General features: G+C 44.1%; 1 long non-coding RNA gene across 1 annotated transcript in view; it reads right to left on the bottom strand.

Moving 5' to 3' along the window:
- Positions 1-8,159: 8,159 nt before the first annotated feature.
- LOC138247345 (uncharacterized) overlaps positions 8,160-21,273 on the bottom strand; it is a 32,291-nt gene continuing 19,177 nt past the window's right edge. Inside the window, exons 2-4 of the long non-coding RNA XR_011194455.1 lie at positions 11,513-11,576; positions 9,513-9,690; positions 8,160-8,266 (exon numbers count right to left, since the gene is read on the bottom strand). This is a non-coding gene — a long non-coding RNA (uncharacterized lncRNA). The remainder of the gene's footprint in view (positions 8,267-9,512; positions 9,691-11,512; positions 11,577-21,273) is intronic.

The raw sequence follows: 21,273 nt of genomic DNA, 5'->3' as shown, positions 1-21,273 counted from the left end.
GGGGGATAGGTGAAGCTATGTCTCCTAATTCCTTATAGTGTCCTCTTGGTGACCCCTTTTCTCTTAGCTTTTCTTGCTATTTCTGGGTTAGGTCGTGGTTGTAGTTATAGGCAGGGTCTGGGTTCCCATTTATACCACCTCCCCCTCTTTGCAGGACCTTAACTCCCTCTCCTTGGTGTCCTTCCGCCCAGTCAGCCACCCGTAACCCCAATTCCACCCTTGGTACGCTCGTACCTGGTCGGGCCACGCCCCTCCAGGGACGCGGCCGGCTTGTAGACAGTCTCCCGGCTTGTCTTCTACAGGGGCGGGAGGCGCCCTGGGTGTTCCGTTCTTCGCGCGTCCTCCTCCTCTCGCGGCAGGGTTATCCTCCGGATGCAGGGGGTTGCTGTGTCCGGAGGTGCTCCTCGTGGTGTCGGCGTCTCTCTCTTCTCCTCTTCTCGTTATTTGTCCGTCTTCTTCTTTCCGTATTTCTTCCTGACGGATGACGTTAGACGTCATCACGTCAGGAGTTCCTCGGATGCCCCCGGGGTATCCGTCGGCGGTCGTCTTCTCTCCTGAAGCCGCGGCGTCCGGAGGCGCCCGGCTACACATCCCCTCACATGCGGGGGGCTGTTCGAGCCCCGCAAAACCCGGGAACCGGGATAAATAGTCAGCCTGACCCATAAGGTCACCAGGGAGATGGCAAACCTGGAAGGAGAAAGGTTGGAGTTCTATGAACCATCTTAATATCCGATTATTGGTATCCTTATACCTTGAGAGCCAGGTAAGGGGTGCATGATCTGTATATAACAGGAACGGCTGTCCCAAGAGGTAATATTGGAGGCTTTCGATCGCCCATTTAATGGCAAGACACTCCCGCTCTATAATGGGATACCTTTGTTCTCTGGGAAGTAACTTACGACTAATGAAGACAACGGGGTGGCTAATTCCGTCTTCGTCTTTTTGAAAAAGGACGGCACCTACTCCAACGTCGGAGGCATCTGTTTGGAGATGAAAGGGACTATCAAACTCAGGGCACCGTAAAATCGGTTGAGTGGTGAGACACCTTTGTAAAGTACGGTAACTACGTAGTTGGATCGGGTTTAGGATCGTGATGTTGTTTGGTTGCCCTTTCCTTAATAGGTCTGTCAAGGGGGCCGCCAAACTGGAGTAGTGAGGAATAAACCTGCGGTAGTACCCCACTAACCCTAAAAAGGAACGAACCTCCTTCTTCGTGGTGGGAGCCTTAGTGTGTAGGATGGCTTCGATTTTATTCATTTGTGGACGTAGTATGCCTTTACCAATGTGATATCCCAGGTAGGAGATCTCGTTAAAAACTAGTAGGCTCTTGGCGGGATTGGCCGTTAGTCCAGCCTTCCTTAAAGCCGAGAAGATTCTGTCGAGGTGGATCAAATGATCTTCCCAGGTCTCACTGAAGATAACGATGTCATCCAGATAGGCTGCCGCGTATCTGTTATGAGGTCGCAATATGGTGTCAATGAGACGTTGGAAGGTTGCAGGAGCGCCGTGTAACCCAAAAGGAAGTACCTTAAAGTGATATAACCCTGAGGGAGTAGCGAAAGCCGTTTTTCCCCTATCACCGGGGGCCAACGGAATCTGCCAATACCCTTTTGTTAAGTCGAGGGTGGACATGTATTTGGCTTTTCCTAACCTTTCCAATAATTCGTCTATCCTTGGGAGAGGATATGTGTCAAACTGGGATATGGAATTGACTTGTCTAAAGTCAATACAAAAGCGTATGGACCCGTCAGGCTTGGGTACCAATACCACTGGTGAACACCAGGGGCTCTGGGAAGGCTCTATGATGTCTAGGTCTAACATTTTTTTTATTTCGTTTTCTACGAGGATTTTCCGAGCTTCAGGGATACGATAAGGCCTTAACCGTACTGTTTTCCCTGGGGGGGTGATGATTTGATGGTGTACCAATCGGGTCCTACCGGGCATCGATGAGAACACCGGGATATGGTTATAGAGGAGTTTGTCTAACTGTCTATTTTGGTGAAAAGAGAGGTCTGTATTTATGACAGGAATTTCCCTTTCGCCAGGCGGATCAGTGGGACACCATCCTATCTCCAACTCCTTAACAGTGTTAACTAGACATCCTGGCCTTTGTTCGGCTGGAGGTTCTTCCCATCGTTTTAACAAATTAACGTGGAAGATCTGTGATCTATTAGGATTATCGTTGAGCTGAATTTTGTAGGTTACGGGTGTTACTATGCCTGTTATAAGATATGGTCCCTGCCATTTTGCTAACAATTTGTTGTCTGAACTGGGGAGAAGGATTAATACTTTATCCCCTATGGCAAAAGACCTTAATTGGGTATTCCGATCATAATTCCTTTTCTGTTTGTCCTGGGCCCTTTCCATGTGTTCCCTAACGCTTTCCCATACTGTATGTAGGTGAGTTTTTAAGTCTCGGGTATAGTTTAGAAGGGTCTTTTCTCCTTCTTCCTCTTCCCACATTTCCGCGGCCATGTCTAGTAGGGTCCTGGGTTGTCGCCCAAATAACAACTCAAAAGGACTATGGCCTGTAGATGCTTGTTCGTGGGTCCTGATTGCATATAAGACTAAGGGAAGTTTTCTATCCCAGTCCTTACCTGTCTCTGAGATGGATTTTTTTAGTAGTGTCTTTAGGGTGCGGTTATATCTCTCCACCAAACCATCGGTTTGTGGATGATAGACCGACGTCCGCAATTGTCTAATCCCTAATAATTGACATATTTGTGTCATCAAGTTGGACATGAATTGGGTGCCTTGATCTGTTAAGATCTCCCGAGGAAACCCGATTCGGGAAAAGAACCCAATCATGGCGTGGGCGACACTCTTAGTGCTAATACTAGAGAGGGGAATAGCCTCAGGATATCTAGTGGCGTAGTCCACTAATACCAATATATAACGATAACCTCTGGATGAGGGTAAAAGGGGGCCAACCAGGTCCATCCCTATTCTGGAGAAGGGAACATCAATGATGGGAAGAGGTTGCAAGGGGGCCTTCCTCCGTGAACCTGGATCAATCAATTGGCATTTTGGACATTGTTGACAGAACCTCCTAATCTGTGAAAAAACCCCCGGCCAATAAAACTTCCTCAACAAATATTCTTCTGTCTTCTCCCTTCCATAATGGCCACCCCCTGGCTGGCTGTGCGCTAAGTGTAGGACTTGTTGTCTGTAAGGCTCGGGAACTATCAACTGTTTTTTTTCTTCTTGGTTCTGATTAGTGACTCGATATAATAGATCCTTAATTACAGTGAACGAGGGACCCTTGTCTTGTGGGGTCCGTGGTCGTGCGCTTCCCCAGGCGTGGATTAGACTGGGGTCTTCTCTTTGAGAGGTCCGGAAGGGGGGAAGAGTAGTAAGGGCAAAAACCTCTGTAATTACCCTCGCGAGACTGGGGTTGTCCGAGTTGTAGGTTTTCTTGATCCTTCTTTTTTCCTTCCGGGAGAGTTTGGGTCGCACCGCCGGAGGTGACAGAGGACTGGTGGAAAAAGGAGCATCTTTCCACCAGGTATTCGGTTCTTCGGCCGGGCGAACACTCTCCAAGAGTTTGGAAAACTCCGAAAAGTCAGTCCCTATAATGGCCTCTTCAACCAGCTGTTCTACTAACCCCACCCTGATGGGGTTTTCTTTTCCTTCCCAGATGAGGGTTGTCCAGATCAGGGGGTACTCTCTGGTTTCTCCGTGAATACAGCAGATTGATACCGTAAGCCCTGACGTGTGGAGACTCTTATTAATCAAATCAGCCCTGACTACTGACTGGCTACACCCTGAGTCAATAAGGGCCACCGTGGGTTTCCCATTGATAAGCAGTGTCTTTTTGTAAGGGGTTGCCCTTCTCCCAGTGTAAAAGACCCTTCCCCTCGTGACCCCTATTTCCATGGGTTCCGGTTTCTCTGTTTTCAGGGGACAACCGCGAGCGATGTGACCCTATTCTCCGCAGCTAAAACACTGAGGTTGTTGTATGTATGGCCTTTCAAGACCCCGTGGTTTCCCTATTTCTTCATTGATTCTTCGGCTCCCTGATGAAGATATCCCAGAACCTTGACGTAGGGGACTAGGCGTGGATCGAGGGGTTGTGACTTTGAATTCGAGGGAGCGATGAAAAGCACAGGCTAGCTCGATGGTGGTATTGGTATCCGGGTTTGGATGTTGCTTGATCCAGTTACGCGTAGAAGGCGGTAGAGCGTCTAGGTATTGTTCTAAGAGCACAATCTCAATAATGTCTTCCCGATTAGTCCCTATGGGGCCCAACCATTTGAGACCCAGATCTTTAATCCTAAAGTATAGAGCCCGGGGATTTTCGGAGGGTCCCCATTTAGCCTTTCTAAATCGGACACGATAATGTTCAGAGTCAAATCCCACCCGTTCCAAGATGCTCTTTTTAATATCCTTATATGGGGTTGTTCCGCCGGGGTTTACCGCCTGATAAGCGGCTTGGAGTGTTCCCGTTAATAAGGGGGCGATATATTGGCCCCAGCGCTCCGGTGGCCAGGTAGCGGAAGTAGCAACTCGTTCAAAATTGGTGAAAAAGGCATCGGGGTCTTCACCTTCTTGATATCGTTGTAGGACTGAACTAGGCACATTTGGGTGCACACGAGTAGCGGCTATTGTATCAGTGAGATTTTTAATGGCGGTTTCATGAACCAACTGGTTGTTGGCCATTATAGTAGCCTGGCTTTTGAGTGCGTTTTGTAGTGTCTCTCTTTCCAACTTAGCCTCTTTTTGTTGCTCTTCCCACACCAATTGTAGGTGTCTCTGTCCTGAGGCCAACTGTTGCATCATATCAGACATGCTACACTGTTCCTCCATTTTCTGGAAGCCCTTGTCGCCAATTCCAATATCCCACTTCTGACACCACTGTAGCGGGTTCTTTATCCTGAGTCGAAAGGATATTGGAAGAAGGCGACAGACTCAGGGTTTTAAGGGGTTAGTGCTTTTATTTCTATCTGCTCGTAGGGGACACTAGCTCGTGTCACAAAGCTTTTTGGTGTTGTCAGAGTCCAGAAACCAATATGAATCCCTTTTCTTTCAGGGTCGAGAGTTCCGGGAATGGCGTGTTCCGATGTGGAGGGGGACCTTGTTTCCCCGAGGCTCAGTGGGACCGGATTCCCCAAAATAAAGAAGAAAGAAAAACAAGGCACAGGTAAGTGGGGAATATAATTTATCTCCTGTTTCCTTTATGGTTAGTAGGGAGTGAGGGACGAGGTAGTGGGGGGGGGATAGGTGAAGCTATGTCTCCTAATTCCTTATAGTGTCCTCTTGGTGACCCCTTTTCTCTTAGCTTTTCTTGCTATTTCTGGGTTAGGTCGTGGTTGTAGTTATAGGCAGGGTCTGGGTTCCCATTTATACCACCTCCCCCTCTTTGCAGGACCTTAACTCCCTCTCCTTGGTGTCCTTCCGCCCAGTCAGCCACCCGTAACCCGAATTCCACCCTTGGTACGCTCGTACCTGGTCGGGCCACGCCCCTCCAGGGACGCGGCCGGCTTGTAGACAGTCTCCCGGCTTGTCTTCTACAGGGGCGGGAGGCGCCCTGGGTGTTCCGTTCTTCGCGCGTCCTCCTCCTCTCGCGGCAGGGTTATCCTCCGGATGCAGGGGGTTGCTGTGTCCGGAGGTGCTCCTCGTGGTGTCGGCGTCTCTCTCTTCTCCTCTTCTCGTTATTTGTCCGTCTTCTTCTTTCCGTATTTCTTCCTGACGGATGACGTTAGACGTCATCACGTCAGGAGTTCCTCGGATGCCCCCGGGGTATCCGTCGGCGGTCGTCTTCTCTCCTGAAGCCGCGGCGTCCGGAGGCGCCCGGCTACACCATGTTTCACTGTGGTTCATGGCAGTGTCTTTTCTGCGTGCGGTTTATTGATGCTGACTATGCCCTTTCTCCTGTGCACTGAGATAGGCTTGTGTCTTTGTAACTTATCTTTCTTTTTCTTGTGCAGCGCCAGGCTGTGTGAGTTTCTCTCTCTTCCTTCAGCAGTGTCTTTGGCAGGGATACTTGATATCAGTTACAAAATGTTTATGCCAGTCTCTTTTATGTTCCTTAAAAAACAACATTCCTAAGTGCATGCGCCTTACCAATGATCCCCGTCATGGCCTGCCAACACTAGCCTTTATTTCTTTTTCTTCTGTCCTGCAGGATGACCTACCGTCTCCCACCGTTATTGCACTTGAGCGCCAGGCTCCTTTTTCCCAAAGATGCACGTTGCACATGATTACTGTGCACCGGTGAGCATGCCTTGCCTTGCCAAAGTAATAGAGAGTAGGCATCAGGGTGGTGTCTCACATAGTCTGTCTCGGGCTCTTACCAGTCTCTCAGGCAGATCCACCGCAGAGATACCAGATGCTTCAGAGTGGGCATTTCTCCCACTTCTGCACAACGGGTTGCTCGTGGTTGAGGTCCTAAATCCTTGTTGCTAGTTTGTTTGGCAACCCCATGGATGGGTATGGCCGCAGGCCCTATCTCACATGGTGCAATAACTGTCACTGCACAATGCAATAACTTACTGATATTGATCGTGACCAGTCAAGGCTCCTTTTATTTAACCTCTCAATTGCACCCGCCATTTAGGGTGGATGCACCATGACATCGTCTTCTCACGTACATGCTTGATGGTGCACTTCCGGTGCCTAAGTGTTCATTGTACAGATAAATTCTCAACAGCAAAAGCCATAACAATATTTTACATTTCTCCTACTAGTTTCATAACTGATAAACGAGAAAAAATAATTGTAGTTTAGAAATGGAGAACATAAATAGATGCACATACTTAAAAATAGGCCACTTAAAAAAAGACATGAGACTATGTAAAATAATTTGAAAAGCATACACATTTGCCATCGTTAGGCTTAAAAATGTGCATAAATTCACTTAACTGTCCCCCTTATTAATACCCGCCTTTAGTGTAGGTATAGCATCTCTTGTGATGTGGTTTGGACATAGAATCCTATCATTGACTGCATTTGGTAATTCAGGGGTATAACACAAGGCCCCACAGCCCCCTTAGGGGAAAAACGTTCGCAGTCAAGTGGGGTGCATAGAGTCGGAATGCAGATAACTCTCCAGTGCATCATGGTCAAAGCACATAACCCAGGCTACTTGTCTCACTATAACAATGTTTTGGGTCTGCCCTTGACTCCTGGAGGGTAAAAGTGTGGTCTAGTTTTGCGCTTGCCCTGGTAAAGCTTTGTAGAGATGAATGAATGATAAAATATTCACTGAAACCTGATTTCCACACACTATAATTTGTGTGCTGCACGGTGTTAATAGTAAAACTGTATGTCTTTGCAAATTTACTGGCCATTTCAATGGAAAATGGAAATGTCTGTGTGTTACCGCACAATGCCCTACTAATACATTTGCGCCAGTCTGCTCCAAAATACACCACAGCTACATACTACACCCTTACCACTCTCCTGCTGAATGCATGTGATGCACTTCATGTGAAGCTAGGATGTTTCACAATCCCAGTGACTTGGTTGATGTAACATTGTTGTAAACAACCCCAGTCTGAAAATTGTTCTAGCATCTCTAGTGCACATCCCCACTCATACCACGAGGGCGGTGTGAGCCACAGGGCCGGAGATGAGCACATCCAACCCTACGGTCCACAGGAGACCGACGGCGGTATTAGGAGACGCTTTTCCACCAGGGTTTTCGCAGCGGTAGCACTGCCATGGAAACCCTGGTGGAAAGACTACTGGTGTCAGGAAATTTCTTCCATGTCACCAGCAGACGAGACCCCCCCAGCAAGCACAATACCTCCCACCGCCTCTCCCAGCTTGTAATATGGTGGGTTGAGTCCTTTTGGCAGGGCAGTACCAGTGGTGGTACTGCCCCAGCGCCTCTGCCCGCCAGCACGACTACTGCTGGATTTCTGCCCAAAATGTGGTGGAAATCCAGCAGTTCCCATAATATGGTGGACGGAAGACCGCCAGCACTAGTGGTCTTCTGGCTCCCGTAGCTTTGGGGGTCTTTGAAAAACACTGCTAAAGTCATAATGAGGGCCTTTGTTCCCAGGAACCAGGATCGAGCCCAGGTGTTGGCTCTGGGCAAACCACTTAAATACCTAAACACAATACGGGGGTGCACCACTTCAATGTGTCAGATAGGATAGCAATAAGTACAGAAAGTCCAATGTAATAAAGCAAGTAATAATACGAAGTATCTGTTGGTTTCTTCCACAAGACTTTAATTGATACGAGAAGCTTGGTACACCAATAGATTCATGGGGACAAGCAGCCAACGCGTTTCGCCCTATAAACATGGGCTTCTTCAGGGCTGCAAAACAACATATAACCATAGAAAAAAAAATGACGTGACATAGTAACATACATGAAATAGTAGAGACACAACAGATTAACATACAAGTTCTTATTATATAGACATATGATAATATATTATAAAGTTACAAGCAAAGCTGTAAAGAAAAAGAATATTTGTAAGAACAATATCATAGGTTAGATCAATATCAAGTGTTATGTGGTAAATGGAACCAGCAAGGGTTGAAATAAAAGAAAGACGGTCCTAAAAATATATCATGAATAAATGTGCACTAAAAGTAATAAAGTGAGATGAAGAACCAGTACAATCACGTTATAAACACTAGAAAAAGTGAAGGTATTTCCCAGCCAATAAAACGAAATTGCCATTACCAACCACAAAGTGACATAAAATAAAAGAATTGATTCATATCAGAGGAAGAAAGATAGTTGGTATCAAAAGAAGCACACGTACCAAAGGAGGTATTCCAATTGAAAAAATGTTGTTATCCATAATGTGCATATGGGCACAAGTGTGCAAAAATTCTGAAAAGTTAAAAGGAAACGCTTGTGACGGTATGTACATCGAAAAATTATTGGATTTAAAAAGTGTAAATGGGCTGAAATTTATACGTTCAGGTTAAATAAGATCGAACCCAAACGAGATTTGGAAAATAATTAGTAGATGATATAGGTAGTACAGGCGTGGAATCAGCGGAAAAATCAAGGATAATTTTTAAAAGATGTTACGATAGCCACGTTGTTAGGAAAAACGGCTGTTCCAGCCTTACCTGAGTTTTAGAAACAAATTTATGATGCAGTAGTTCCAGCGAGTATTGGGGCCGGTAGCAAGAGGAGCAAGAATACACGAGACGGGCCCGGTCGTGTGCCGCCCGTCAATCGAATATAACTGTGTACGGCGTCCGAGTATCTAAAAGTGTGGGATGGGGAATGCCGTATATTTATACACTTAAACACCTATGCTTAAAATAAAATGAATCCAACCTTATATAATATAATTTGGTGCGCATATAAAGTGCTCCAGTGCCCTTGGGCAGTGTTTGCACTATAAAAATCTGCAAGGTAGCTAGCTATACACATAGATGGATAGATAGATAGATAGATAGATAGATAGATAGATAGATAGGTAGATAGATAGATAGATAGATAGATAGATAGATAGATAGATAGATAGATAGATAGATAGATAGATAGATAGCACCTCTGGGCCTTATTTAACACATAAAAAGGACATGAAGCCTTACCCCATACTGTGCTGCAGAAATGTTTTTTCAAATTTGCTACAATCACTAGTATCAGCACCAAGATTTTTCAGAAGCCTTATCATCCTAGTGAACAAATGACACAGGCCAGCACCCCACTGAAAAATGTTCCATCTCCAGTGCAGTTCACAGTCAGGCAGATCATATCTTGGCCATAGCCCTATAAAGAAATATGAAAGAGAGTGGTCAAGGCTGTAATATTTACAAACAATGGCTATTATACAGGAACACTATTTTTTTTAAAGAATATGTTATTTTGGTAACTTACAGCATTACATTACAAATTCGTCCCTGCCTCATGTTCTTTAAAGCTTTGTGGGTTGCAAACGTTTGTTGTTCGAAAAATTGGGTTGGGTTATAAAAATTATGGGAGTCATTGTTCTATGGTACAGCATAGTAAAACATAAACAAATTAACTTGAAAACGTATCAAAAATATTTACACATTAAATATTATTGTAAACTAATTTTATCATATCATTTCAAAGTAGAACAATATAAGTAACATGCTCCAGCACTATAATCTTTTTAATATTCAAAATGGCATTTTTAAATATAGAATATTCAATTCAAATATTTTTTATGAAGTTTACATTACAAAACCCACATAAAATAAAAATTGTTTTAAAAAATATATATATTTGTTATGTATTAATAATTATTAAGTGTGGTATCGATATAAATAAAAGTAATTTAATTAACCTTTAATAGAGATTAATATTACCTTTAGTGTTAATTCAAAAAAAGATTATTACATATGTTAAAATAAAATTAAAATGTTTGAGTTTTATTTCTTATCAGGTTTTAAGTCCCTATCTCTATCATATTCTATGGGAGGGTGCTGCATTATAACTGGGTAGCCATGTGTGGTATTGGACCAGATTCAGATCCAGTATGGCATGTGTAAGTTTACACTTGTAAATTTGGCCCCACCCCCTGCTTCGGGGGTTGGAGACATGTAAGTCTAACTTTTCATTAACTTTACACTCAGATCTTGTGCATAACCCAAGAAGTAAAGTTACTCAAGAGTGTATGTGTATCGATTTACTTTTGTAAATAGGCCTTGTAGATTTTAAACATGAGTTTAGAAACATTTATGCCCCCATGCCAACATTGCCACTACTCTACTAATAGGCAAATCAGTTGTCACTTCTTATCATGCATGAAGCAATATTGGAGGCTATTAAACCAAATATAAGAGCTGTTTGTATAACGCACATTCTGAAATTAGTTATTTGAACATGCTTACACGTAAATGTGATAAAGAAGAAAAAGGAGGCTTATCAAAATAAAATATTTGTCTAGCATCACACAATTTGGTCAAGCGGGGAAGCTGGGATCCCAGAGTTTCTGGCTTCACATTGTGCAATTTGGTGCCTGGCTGACAATTTAATCTCCTACCGCAAACAAACTGCCACTGTCCTGTTAACAAAAGGACCTAAAATGGTTAAAAAAAAAAGGTGCACAAAAGTAAAGTCTTCCCCTTGAAAGCAAGTTATTTATTTCATGACAAATAGGTGGGAAAGCTAAATTTTAGGGAGACCATAGCGCCAAATTGTACTCGTAGGTGACAGGTAGGGCACTATGGGAACTGAAAAAATAAAAAGTCAGGGAGATATCGAAACAGGGAACAATGGATAGAACCCAATCATTGTAGGGTAAAATCAGGCACTTAGGGCCTCATTACGAGTTTGACGGTCCTGTGACCGCCATGTTGGTGGTGGCGGTCTGGCTGCCAACAGGCTGGTGGAGAAGACTGCCAAATTATGACATTGGTGGTGATGCATACAGATTCCTGCTAAAACACCGCCGGCACCGCCAGAGTGGTCAGACCGCTGCGGTTGACTGGAGCTGCAACCAGTCCGGCAGAGACCATGTTTCCATCGGACTCATTACGCGGTTGCCCACCGTCAAGATTTCCGCTGCAGTCAGACCACCACAGAACACCAGGCGGAAACGAACAGTATAAAAGGAGACACTCACCTCCAGGAAGCCAAACTCATCCGGAGTTGCCATGGAACCACAACTAGACATCATTTTGCCGCTCCTGCTTGCAGAAAGACAATGGAATCATTGCAGACGATGAAGACAACAACTGTAAGTACACACACTCACCTCTTACATTTGTAAAATGTATACAAATTGTAACTGTTACATAACATACCATAGGGAGAGGGGTACAAGGGCTATATTCACACGTTATAGTGCAGTGACACACTCACTCACATATAGCAACAAATACAACCACACATACACAGCATGCACACTGCTGCCAGTACACAACCACACAAATTCTCATACAACATACAAACTCGTAACAACAGCTCCACAACCGCACAAATATAACACCACCAGAACCGCACAAATGTAAACACATGTCAAACACTCACAACCGACACTGACCAGGGACTCCAAATACATACAACACAATATACTTCCATCTGTGATGAAACACACACAATTACACCATCATACAACCTAGCAATTTACATACACATCACACACACAGTACACTGAGGGGGTTTGGACTTAGGCTTGGGAGGGGGGTTTAGGCTTTGGCTTGGGAGGTGGTCGGGTCCTTTTGGGAGAGGTGGACTTCTTTCTGGCAGGGGAAGGGACATGGGTGCTGGCAGAGGTGGTAGGAGAGGCCTTGGAGGTGGAAGGGATGGCCGTGTGGAGGTAAACTGTTCTTTTAGGGGTGTCACAGGGGGAGAAGTTGAGAAAACGTCAAACTCGGCAAGGAAAGATTTTGTGGACACAAGGGGACAATCATCAGAAGGGGGTTTGGGTGTGGAGGGTGAAAGAATGGTTGTATGACGTGCCGGTGTGGATGTTTTGGGTGCGTGTTTGTGGGAGGTGTGCTTGTGGGTGGTGGGTGAGTGAGGGTGTTTATGTGTCTTGGGCTGAGGGGAGGTTGAGCTGCTGGGGGATGCCGTGGTGGGTGGGTGGCTGTCTGTTAGGGCGGAAACAATGACGGATAGACATACCTCCTTATATTCCTTCATCTAGTTACCCTGGAATAAGAAAGGTCAGACAACCTCCAGTGTACTGTCCACTAGCAGACCTGCAGGCCATGGAGGATCGACATGTCATCCAGATCTACCACCTGGATAGGCAGACAATCAATGATCTCTGTCATCAGCTGGAGCCAGATCTGATGCCTGCCATTCCGCATCCCAGTAGAATTCCACCCATTATACAAGTCATATCAGTGCTGCACTTACTGGCCACAGGCTCCTTTTAAAATACCGTGGCCCTAACTGCAGGGATGTAACCGCCTATGTTCAGGCTGGTCTTGAAGGATGTCCTCTCAGCACTGTTGAAACACCTGGACAGTTACATCTGATTTCCACAACGTGAAAATGTGGCCCATGTGAAAGCTGATTTTTATGCTTTGGCACTCATCCCACATGTGGGAGCCATTGATGGTACCCATGTAGCATTGGTTCCTCCAAATGGCAATGCGCAGGTGTATCGAAACAGGAAGAACATCCGCTCCATAAATATCCAAGAAGTCTGTCTGGAGGACCTCTACATTTCCCAAGTATGTGCAAAGTACCCGAGTTCAGTTCGTGATGATTTCATCATACGGAACAGCAATATCCCACTGCTGAGGACGCAACAATACACAGAGAAGGCCTGGGTGGTTGGTAAGTGATATATGTGATATGTGTCAGTATCTTTTATCTGCTGCAAATTGTAAGGATGTCAAAGTTGCAATGATAGGAAGTACTCTGACCATGTAAAATCAGAAACATTACAAAACATTGGCATACTTATTGCATTCCCATATTTATCTTCTGCTTGAACATTCAGGAGTCCCCTACCTGAATTTGGTTCAACATTTCTTTACAGTTCGTATGATAAGATGCATTTCTCTTTTTTTTTACAATAAAAATGTTGAATTATTTTTTGACCTTAAAGGGACATTCATTCAACTCATTCTTTCCCCTTCTGAAAGCCTCTAATGCTTTATTCCCTTGTCTACTAATGTTATACATTCCTTGTCAGATCAAAGATTTCACCCATTCACATGAACGCTCCTAGATATAGGAATAGTTATTTTGCTATTCAGTCTTCTGTGGAAGCAGACAGCTATTTGAAAAATGAGTTGTTCATACCAACCTTAAGGTCTGATAACCTCACCAATCTCTTGAATCACATTCTGGATTATAGAAAGTTTATCTTTGGCTTCCTTGGTATACTGTGTTGAGAGCTGTTTTGGGTATTCTGCTTCTAGCTCTTAAGTATATAACTTGTTTTCCATTAAGAACCCCACCAAAGAGAGATAAATGATCACTTTTGTCATAGTTAACCAAAATGACAGCAAAAAAGGCGAGTTCAGGGGAGACAATCACAACCATTCCTCTTCAATTTTCATACGTTTTACTGGCTGGTTGATCAATCCTGCCTTTCCTGTGCACCAAATGTAAGCCAGGAAAACATTTAATCTTTTTGGAATTAAAACAAATACTGCGAAAGCTATTTTTCTGGAGGATATCATACGTTCTGTCCAACTCTACTGAAAGTCTTGGAGGCCCAGTATTACACTCAAATCACCTCTCAATATCCATTGAGCTCTCTGATGATAGAATGCCTGTTTCAGCATGTCCATTTTAAGGTTTTTCAATTCCCCTTCCTAATTATTTAGTTTTACATTTGATAAACAATGACTAATGCAATTTGATTATAAATAATGTAGATAATCAAAATTGCAAGAGTCCAAGAGGAACCTGTGTCTTAGATCACCTAACTTACCAAGCATCTAACTGCATTTACATTTATGGCAGGCTGGTTAAAGCATATGCATATGTCATGTAAATAGTCTTCCATGTTTCCTGTATGTTTATTACCTTTTTGATTTAAAATGCCAAACCATCTGGGGACAATGATTGCTGGTTAATCATATAAATATTCCAATAAGCTAACAAAAAGTGAATGGGGCAAGGATGAGTGCTTTCAATTTCTTCTTTAATTAGATTCTACCCTACTTGGAGGGGATATTTCGTCTACATGCACCTGGTGATTTTTTTGTGTGTCCAATTAAGAGAATCTTACAAGAAATGATTTCTTCATAACAGCACCACCATGGGTGTGCTTATTATCATTGTTTGTTTTCTATTTGTTGAACACTTTACTCATTGGGCCCAAATAATCCTGTGCATTCGAAATTTCCCTCCTTCTTCATGAGCTCAGTATCATGTGTTTAAGTCAGATACCATGCCTATCCCAACAAAGCCAAGATTATCTGTGACATCACGGATTGAAGACTTCTTCAGACTTAAAAAAACACAATATTTGTTATTTCTCAATGGGGATACCTGTTATTTCTCTTCACAACTTGGCTTTTATAAAGCCAACAAGCTTTATATCTGCAGATTAAATTTCTCTTAAAGCTGGAGTTGTTACAAAATAGGTTATCTCTTAATGGGTTTTAATTTATTTGCTTTATCTTCGGAGTTTGAGGTGCCATAATAAAGTAATTTATTATCCATGCAAACCACAAAAGTCCAACTCCAGGGATTTTCTTTAACCTTTGATTTCTTTCCTAAAGATGGCGATTTAGGGTCCATCATCTTATTTGTTTTTTCTTCACTTTTAATTTTGAAGAGTTGTCTGTAGCAGCAAGTTGACTATGGCTTTAAACTAGATTTCTCCTCTAGCCCTTGGCTATTACGTCTAATGTGAGACCTGAAAAAAGAACTCCCTACCTACTTAAAAATTTATTTTTTCTTATCGGAGCTTCTTATTACAATCACAGATACTGGGAGTTTTTTTATACTCCATGTGGCACACGTACAAATACTATATAGATATAGCAGAGCACAAAAGGTTTTGTCACTGTGCATAACTCTCTCTCTCTCTCGGATGGATGAAATCTAGACTTGCGGCATCATTTTTAGGTCAAGCGCGCAAGGGGTCTGACCTGTTGTAATCTATCTGTGCTTTCAACCACCCCCACCACATGCCCATCACTCATTCATGGGCTTGCTTTTCAAAAATCCTTTGTTATCTTTGGTAAATGCTTTACATTTGTTCCTCTTTGGGGTGGTTTGGTTACTGCCTTGGACATCGACCATGTTACATGGATAATTGCACGATTGCTGATACGTTTAACTGCGAGCTAACTTCTTTTTCTTTTTGTGTCTCTCCTTCGAGGTCATGCTCATGGTGCTTTGAGTCGGCTCGCTTATGTCAACTGTTTTACTTTTCGTTTTCAATTTAAGTGCCAAGAAAAGTCCACTTAGGAAATTACGTTAATAGTTCCAACTTGAGCAAGCGAGACACACTTTGCATTGCAAATGCTTGTTTAAAAAGTTATCCCTATTAATAATAATGTATTGAGAATGTGCTGTGTGTATTAACTGGGGGCAGGAAGGGTAATCTAGGATCCTGCGGCGTGTAGTCTGCACCTGCATGAAGCAATTTAGTATTGTGGTGGACGTGGTCAAAAGCACTGCATTATCTGTTGAGACCCCCAAAGCCCCAACACACCCCAGTTTATGTACTTAAGTGGTTTCTACATGCCTCTTTGGAAACTTAATCAAAATATCTATTTGATTTACAGTATAAGCCGACTTCGCTTGATTGGTGAAAGGGGAATGGAAATTAGAAAGGATTGGCGAGGAATAAATTCTCACCTTTCTGTGCTAGTCCACTTAGACTTATGCCTCCACTAGAGGCTTCATCTTTAACTTCCATCTATAGCAGTTTGCACTCACCTGACTTAGGGTTTAAAAAAGTGTTTCTACAAAATCTCATTTTGATTTGGTAATGGGAAGGTCCTGATGGTACTCAACATAATGTTTTTCAAGGGATCAATTGGGTGTCCTACTTTGCCAGATCTCAAGGACAAACCACTCTCCACTTTGATTCAAAAACTCACATCATATTGAACTCAAACATGTTTGTCACCTTAACTTCCTGTTTTTTCATAACAAGGAGTTCTTGCCCTCGCTGCCACCCAGTTGGTGACGCACTTTGCATGCAGAGCAATGTAGGGCTGGTGCCGGGATAACAGGAAGCGGCCAATCCAATCATAAAGCTGCACTGAAAGCCACACCCCAAGGTCACGAACTTCCCTGCCAACTTCCTCCCAAAGTGCAAGTGTAATTTGAAAGGTGAGCCCAATGCTTCTACAAATTTGTCAACTGATGTGTCCAAATTCAAAGTCAAAACCATTCCTCTGCCCGCAAAGCTATGTAGTGCTGGTGGGCAGGGTAACTGAGGACAGTTAACAGGATACAATGGAGGCCCCTTTGATGAAATCCGAAGCCTGGGGGTCACAATCCATATATATCCACGTGTTCAAATGCCATCAGCTATCTGGAAGCAGAGAGAACATTTGTCATCAATCCTCCACTTAGCTGTCTGTATCTATGATTGCATGCCATGGGGACACTGCCTAAGTGCTGATTTCACCTACTGCTCTGCTCTACCTATTGAACCACGGAGGCCCTCGCTTGCCTGCAGGGTGCAGTGTGAATCACACTGACAAGATCGATGGGGGCACATTTAGCATTGCCATAACGGCAAGCTCACCATTTTTCAGCCCACCATTGAACATACTACAAGGCCTTGGTGCACAAAGGAAGTCATATTTTTCAACTGGGCTCAGAAGCTGAAAGAGGAAAGGCCATCCCTCTAGCTTAATCCGACATGTTTCCCCCACCTACCCACTACACTACTCTCCAACGACCTTCTCACATCCACCTTCTTCCCCCCATTATTCAAATAAATGGATCCTTATCCTATCCCCACTTACATATCCTGTCCCTTCTACCTCCCCAAAACCAATCGTATACTACACACTAACTCCCTCACGTTCCTCATCATGCTCGGTCATCAGAATAGAATGTTGCAATTGGGTTCCGCCCATTCAGCATACCAAGATTATTTTGCTTTTTTGATCAACAAGCTTTGGACTTTTTACTGTGGGTGAGTGTCACCACCTGTCTCACCCACGGTAATCGCATGCCATGACTGCGCGTACATACTGTTAATGTCCACCTTTTAAGATAAGGCTGCTGGGATCCAGCTAGGGTGAGTGGAACTGGGCTTGCTACATGTGAACATGTGTGCACAAGTCTGCAGGCTGTGTGTGTTTCTGGCCCAGAGACGACCTGGCTTGGCAGTTCGGGTTGGACTGTTTCCATCTGAAGCAGTTTCAAGACTGATTTACATATGGCTGGGCCCAAACTGGGGTGGCATGGCGAGCAAAAGAACAATGGATTCAACCCAGATCTGTGATTGGGGTGAGTGCTTGAAAGGTTTCAGGTTTCAAAACCCTCAAACCATGTTGTGGACCCCATTCCTGCTAACATAGCCAAAGATCTATGGACACACATGCTCCCAGCCTAGACCAAAGTTGTGAATCGCTCACTTAGCCAAGGATTTTTCCCCAACTGTCTCAAAACTGCGGAAGTGTCTCCACTCCTCAAAAAACCCTCTGCAGATGTGAAAAATCTCAACAACTTTTGCCCCATCGCTAACATTCCTTTCCTTGAAAATATGATTGAAAGATGTATAGCAGATCAAGTTACCCAGCAGGAGACAACAACCTCCTAGACAAAAATTAATAAGGATTCAAACATGGCTGATGATGCTCTCCCAGTCCTAGATTTGGCAACTTCTGCCTCCTGATTGTTCTCCACTTATCGCCAGCCTACATCACTGCATGGTTCTTGGCATGCTCAATGATCAAATGGGCATTAATGGTCTGGTCCTCAAGTGGTTGGAGTCTTACCTCATGGACAGGTTGCAGATGGTAAACATTAATGACTGAGTCTCAATAGTGTGGGCCCTCGCTCAAGAGGTCACTCAAGGTTTTATCTTAGCCCTGACCTTATTCAACCTTCGCATTGAACCCCCTGGAGTCTTAAAATTAATTTGTGGATTATCTATCATCAGCATGCTGATGACATCCAACTGTACTTCAGGCTCTCTTCTCCAAATGAAATCTTGCATCTTGCCAATTCACCAGGCACTGTTCAAGACTGGACGATCTCCCATTATCTAAAACTGACATTTCCAAAACAGAACTCCTCCTCATCGAAGTCACCACTTCTGACTCAATTTTGAATGACACTGTCAACATCCTTAAAAGCAAAGCCATAATAGTTGACAATGCCAAGTTCCTAGGAATCATCCTGTATAAAAGGCAAAACCTAACAATACAAATCAACAACATGGCCAGAAATGTGTTCTTTCAATTGCATCTCCTTTGAGGTACTCACAGCTACATTCCAGAACCGGATCTCAACATTTTTGTTCACTCACTGGTGCTGTGTAGAATTAACTACTATCCTCTTTCTTGCTTGGTCTTCCCAAGAGTTACCTTACATCAATTCTAAGTTCAGCAGCACATTATTTCTATGGGACCAAAGAGAATGACTATAATGCACCAACACTGGTACCACTACAATGGCTGTTCAGTGACACCCTAAGTGAGAAAAGCGGTTTATTTTATGATTTGATTGTGCGACTTTACTGTGTAATAAAATCACAAATCCATCTTGGGTCCAGTCAGGCTCATTTGTAAATTCTTAGCTCAACCCTTGGCAACTGTGGCTTCAAACATTCAGGCTGCACTAAAGGAACATGTGCAAAGCATTTCGATGTACCAAAACAATTGACTAACACAGGACACAAAGCAGCCCCAACACCAATTTATAAAAATAGGTCTTATTTTGATGAGGTTTTATATATGAAAGCTAACATAATCCACCAGCGAGTTCCGGTGATATAAATTATTAAGTAAATCAGAAATCACTGCTTTTAACTCAAACCAAAAATTAAGCGTTGACAGTTACTGCGGTTGGTGGTTGTTTTCAAAACTTTGGAAAATGTTTGTAAAGTTGTGTTGGGCTGCTCCGGCCCATTTTGGGTGACCAACTCCAACAGGAAGAAAGCCACAGGGGCCAATAAGGCCTGGCAGGACAGGTACTTTTTAGCCAAAGAAGTCTCCAGTCCAAATCCAGGATCTATGGGTGATACAGCATAGACATCAATGGAATGGTCCTTATAAAAGGGATACAGGATGCTGAAGGATGCTGTGGATGCAGATTCAGTTGATGTGGGTCTTCCTGGGGCCACCCATCCATCCACAAACAATGTGGGATAACTTTGGCAACAGAGCTTGAGGTCCTTCAAAGTCTGGGTGAAGTTAAAAAAACAGTTGCTACTGGCCAGCGTTCAGCGGAATCCAGCAGTTCCCTTTAACTGAGGCTAGTGCCCTTTTTGGGTCACCACACCACACTCTGATGACTCTTCAGTGTCCAGAGAGACTCTGCTATAACTTTTGAGCATTGATTCTTGAGTTCCCATGCTGCGCATCTGTGGTCAAGTGGCTATTAAGCAATTGTGGCTACCAACTCACCAAAGCAGACTTCTTCAGCTTCTGTGGGCCTGGAGCCAACGGACTCTTGGGGTTCACCTCTTTTGACCATGGCCCAGGGATGGCTCTCCTTGAGCTGGGCACCACAGGCACAGTCTTCTCTTTGCTAGCTCAAGTATCAGCAGGTGCAGTCCAGTCTTTGGTGCAGCCTAAATTTGCAGGGTCCAGGGAAGAGATGGGCACTCCTTCTTCAGTCCTCTCTCCAGTGCAGACGTGATCTGATTTCTGGGTTCCAGGGGTGCACATTTTATGCCCACAGCTTACCCTCGAGGATGTGGTAACTACTAACCAGTGGACTACCAGGTCCGCTCCTGCAAAGTGTGTCATCTAGCTATTCCAGCGTGCAATATTCTGTCCTCTTCCAAGAAGGAAGAACCCTTTTCTTAGTGTGTTGAGCTTGGTAGCACACCATAGAAGTGTGGCTACCTGAGGGCTACAGCCCCCCCCTGGAAAAATGGTTTTACAACTGTCTCCCCGGTACTGTCACTGATGCCATCCCATGTACCAGAACAAAAGAGCAACCTTGCTCCTGTGTGTCTAATATTTGCTCTTCAAAGGCAACTTCAGTGAATCTTGTAGTACATGGGAAGTTCTGGGGTGATCTGACAAGCAGGGGGTGAGAAAAGGGTGTGTCAAAAAACGTGTGTTTCCCATTAAAATTCCCATAGGGATTTTTGGCATGACTACAGCCTGAACCACTAGACGGAATTACACCAAATTTGGCAGAAAGGTAGCTCTTGGTTCAGAAAGAGTGCTTTTTGTTACTTGGTGTAAATCCGTTCAGTACTTTTTAAAGTATTAAAAGAAAACTAAGCATAGATATTTAGAGGCACAAAAGGTTCACGAATAAGAACAGGGAAATGCAGAGTTCTGACTGGCTGCCAACACTTCATCCAGGAAGTGTCTGCAGCCATCTTGGGACTTGGCTTCAGCTGAAAAAGGGCATGGTCACCCTGACTCGTTAGCTCTCCTGCTGGGGTGCCAGAGGGACCCCCTCAAGGCAGAAAAGCATTTTTTGAATTTTTTTGCTGCTAATTCACCGTGGATCTGCAAATTTGTGTGCTCTGGTGCCTGTTTTTAAGAAGCCAAGTCTCAGGGGCATTTTTAAAATGAAGGAAGGGGGCGCATGGGGATCCTCCTAGGGCAGTGTGATGCCCTGGGGACTGCCACTTCCCTAGGGCTTAATCATAATGAATGCCGGGATGCTGCGTTGCCCCCCCCCCCCACAGCCCTGGGGACCGCCACCTCCCTGGGGCTTTAATGAAATAATAATGCTGGGGCCACACAGCCCTAGGTACCACCGTTTAACCAGGGCTCTCATAAAATTTAATGCAGGGTGGCCCACCAC

The sequence above is a fragment of the Pleurodeles waltl genome, chromosome 7, assembly GCF_031143425.1.
Source record: "Pleurodeles waltl isolate 20211129_DDA chromosome 7, aPleWal1.hap1.20221129, whole genome shotgun sequence".
Lineage (NCBI taxonomy): Eukaryota > Metazoa > Chordata > Amphibia > Caudata > Salamandridae > Pleurodeles > Pleurodeles waltl.
The sequence above is the reverse complement of the archived record's forward strand: the minus strand, read 5'-3'. Positions and strand labels throughout refer to the sequence as shown.